The sequence below is a fragment of the Aulonocara stuartgranti genome, assembly GCF_965226115.1.
Source record: "Aulonocara stuartgranti genome assembly, chromosome: 2".
Classification (NCBI taxonomy): domain Eukaryota; kingdom Metazoa; phylum Chordata; class Actinopteri; order Cichliformes; family Cichlidae; genus Aulonocara; species Aulonocara stuartgranti.
The window spans coordinates 32,965,498-32,970,026 of NC_138940.1; positions in this window are offsets into that span (position 1 = coordinate 32,965,498).

Below are 4,529 nucleotides of genomic sequence, written 5' to 3' on the forward strand. Positions count from 1 at the left end.
AATCATGATCATGATAATTTCTATGATTAGAATTGACATCCCACTTGTTTCTTTTGGTAAGTAATAATGGTTTGGCTTAAATGTTGAATATGAGACACATTTTCAGGATTATGATAGACCAAAATCTTTCTATTCCCCAACATGACCTAATGTCAGTTAACATGAGTGCATGACCTCCACAAAATGACTTCATCAGGTTATTATGAAATGCAATATTTGTTCTTCTCATTTCAAAAGCTGATAACTTTGCTTATTTTGTATGTTTAGTGCAGTTTGGTGGAAGGCTTGTGGTGACAAACAGAGCTGTGAGACAAGAAAAGAAAACTAACGAAGAATTAGGGCGAAAAATGAAAACTGAGCAAAAAGTTAAAGGTCAAGTAAACGTAACAGGGATCAAATCTGCATCACATAGTTACTGGTGCCGCTTTAAATATCCTTACGGTATGATTGAACAGAGGCCAGCTGTAATCCAAGTTGATCCTAAATTGGCTACAGACACAACTTGATCAATAATACAAACTAAGGATCAGACTTGCAGTAACGTCAGACTAAGGTTGTTCATACGTAGACGTCCCGTCAGTGTCACTGACAGACAATGAGGTGAGACAGCTGCCAGCTGAGGGGACAAGACAAGCACTTAGAATACACTTAATTAGGCATGGAAAGACTAAACCTACTTGTACTTTCTTCTTTTCTCTTTTATGTCCCTCAGATTTGATCTCTCCTAACAGATTTTCCATGTCTCGAGCTGTCTTTTATATTTACATTTGATATATGGTAAATAGATTGGTTCTTTTACCCTACCTGAGCACTCAAAGAACTTTATACAACATACCCCATTCACACCATTTATACAAGCATTTTTTTCTATGCTTAAGTGATTTCTGTCCAACAGTCACTCTGATGGATGCAACTTGGAGCTAGTTTCTTGCTAAGAATATTTATTGTACAGGCTAGACCAGCCAGGGATCGAACCACCAGCCTTTCAAATAGCAGATGAAAAACTTAGTAAATGACCTGGAGGAAATGACTTACCTCCTGAGCCACTGCCACCCCCATTTAAACTGTTCTATTTATATCCAGCATTTTGGCTAGTTATAGCAGGACAAATGGTGGAACTAATTGCATTGATAGCTCTGCCCCGGCAATTAATGCAGTGCGGTAATTCGTAATATTATTAGTTCCACCTCTGTCTGGCAAATCAAAGTGTCAACTGTCTAAAAGGTGTAAAGAAAAAGCTTCCTTTATGACTAATGGGGTGAAATATTCAAAAATGAAGCTGGGGAGAGGAAAGAAGGAAAAAAATGAAGGCTGAGGGATGTAAAGTAAAAACCACAGACGAGTGTGGCAAACAGCAAAAACAGATTCAGCCCAGGAGAAAGAAAACGTGTATAAGGTTGACGTGGATGAGCCAGGACAGTGCTGTCTGACACACACGGTAACTACTCTTGCCTTTTTCCTTTCGGCTGAATGCAAATGCTTGGACTTCACCACACTTGCAGACTTGCATAGGTGCCTTGCTTATTTGCAAAGACGTTTGATTTTTTTTCCCCCATTCTTGTTCTGTTTAGTTTAGTTTAGTGGTGCATTGGATTTTATTTTGCACATGCAGAACCATTTCTATTTAAGAAAATTACAGTGTTTCTGTGTATAAAGACATATATATTATTTTATTTTGCAGGTAGCTGTAAAAGAATAATTGATTTGCTTGTCGACCACAGTGTTATTCATTGCTGTGAACCTTAACTGACTATGCACAATTTTTCAATATATGCAGGCATTCAATTAAGCACCAGTCGGATAAATAATCATGAACATATAAAGTTCCACCTCACACTGCATTTCATTACCCGAACAGTGAACATGTCACTGACCAAATCCATGAGGCTTCAGCCTCGACTCTGTCTAAATTCTGTGTTTTCTTTCCTTTCACAAACATAGACGAGGCAGAAAGTGACTAAAAGCTGTAGGGCGACAATGTTTCCCATGTTCGGTGCTCTTTTAGAGAGTAAACAGTGACTGGGATGTCACTTAGATTTGGCGTGGTTTGCAGACATCAGCTGACTGATTTTGACACTACAGAGCAATGCACTCCTGTCGTGCACCTGACTAATTCCTGCCTCCGTGCAGATGCTCCGCGTCTATGAACTAATCCCATTTTACTTTCCTTTTCTCCACCTGACTTTCTCACTCTGCTGGGTTTATGTGGGTGTGTTATAATCTGCTGTGTAGTCTTGCATTAGTATTTATAGAGTATCGGTGCTCTAATACTCGCACTCACCTGCTCTACCAAATGCAGGCAAAAACTTTCCTTCATATAACAATTTGAAATGATTGCTGATTAAAAAAGTTTAAAAACCTTACATTGTGTAATGGCTTCTATGTAGTCTGACTTTATGTTATATCACTTACAATGTGTGCTGAAGTCTAATATACTGTATTATAATGCAGTTATTACATAGCTGTATATATTACACTGTTTCCTTAACCTTGGAACGGTTGTTGTAATAATTGGAGCCTTGTTGAAATGAGGTTACAAAATATTAAAATCTGACAACATTTAATATTTAGTTTCCCATATGAGGCTAGAAAATCATCAGTCAACATTTTTATCACATGCTTCCAATGAAATGGGATTTCATTAGATATCCTTTCTGGAAACCTAAATCATTTAAAACTTACATTAACCAATAATTGACAAAGGTCACAGGTTGGTATTATGCCTTTGGAGATTCGCTCTGGAAAATACCTGCAAGTATTTGTTTTTTGTCCAGCATCTTGCCTGCAGAATGTCACCAGGAAACAACGCGCTGTTTTTAAGTTGTTGGATAAAAAAAAAGAAAAGAAAAGAAAAAAGAAGAATCTGCAACAGGAAAAAAGACAGAAAAAGTTATTAATAATCAAAAATTAAATCTGAAAAAGACAAAATGAAAGGGAATGAAGGGAAAAAAAGAAAGATCTCCTGTTTCTCTCCAGTCTCAGGCGAAGGGTGAAGACTGCTTTTCTTTACATCTTGCGAAATTAGAAAAATCTTCTCTTCTCTTCCTCAGCGACACTCCCTCACAACATCCCATCTATTTTGGAGCTTTATAGCATTTCATGGTCAGCTGATCTGACTGCATATTAGTTGTCCATATCTCTTTAACTTTACCAGTCACACTACCTCTGTCTCTCTCTCTCTAACAAAGCCTTTCTTTCTTATTCTTTTAGGGTCTTCCATTGACCCATTTTAGGCACTTAGTAATTGAAGCTTTCCCCAGGCAAGCCCCAACAACAGCCTCGCTTGACTTCACTCATCAATGAAAAACCTAATTGAGCTTAAAATTGAGGCCCGAGCCACTGCACTCGTCTTTAGCCTCTTGGCCTCTTACCTGCCAACTTCGAACATACAAGGTACTTTGCAGTTTAACAATTAACATCACATACTGTATCAGAGTTACTGGCCCCACTTTAACATTAAACTGATACATTAGTTGCAATTTGGTCTGGACAAGGAAAGCATAGTCACAAATATACAGGCAAGCAAAATAAACTATCTTATGCTGTCACATAATTGCACTGTTCACTGGTTAACTAATCTTGGCAAAAAGCAAATATAGCAGCAGTTCCTATTATTTTAATCACATGTGTCAACAGCAAACTGATACAAGCACATTTTATGCTGTTGAATATTCAATACATGCATGCACATATGAACACAGTTACATAAGATATTAAAGGACAAATAATGCAAAAGTCTGCTGTGCCCATCCTGGTATTTAGGTGTCTCATGAACAGGATTCTGTGCATTAAAGATGATTTTATAAAATTTGTAGAAAAGAAGAAAAACCCCACTTTGGATGTAGATTTTATGCTTTTATGTTATATTCAGAACTGGAGCTTAAAGATTTTATTCCCTAAACTAAGATACAAATTAAAGATGTTGTTTCAAGAAGTAAATGAACCCCAATTTCACTTACAGGCATCCAAAACCAACCATTCCATTATTGTTCCTTTAAGGACCAGGCAGTAGTCAATCATAGGTCTTGGGTGCTCCAGAATAATTTCAGTGCAATTCCATGCAGTGCTGCTGTGCGTTAATGGCTTTGCATTATATGATTTGGGCAGACTCTGCAGCCTTCAAGACTCTATTATTGAGTCGCTAATGCTTTAAGCTGCCTGAACATTGTTATGGTTGCAAAATCAATTAAGTGACTAAATAGGTCATTTACAGCTCAGTGCTGAAAATGTGCGTGTAGGTGAGTGCTGCATCTTTCTCTCAGGGGATAATTGTCTGAGGTAGGGATATTTGAGTTGTTCATTTTTTTTTAAAAGAAATGTTCCTAATTTTCACAAAACCCGCGTCAAACACTGAATAGGAGAGTTTTATGAATGTTTTTTTCTGTACGACCCTTACGCTCCTAGAGCCATATTCGAAACCATTTAATTATTCCAGACCTATCACCTCTGAGTCACTCTGAGTCAGATCGCAAGGTTTGACCCTTAGGTGTGCGTGTTTGTGTGCGCGCGCAAGCGTGTGGGACGCAGTG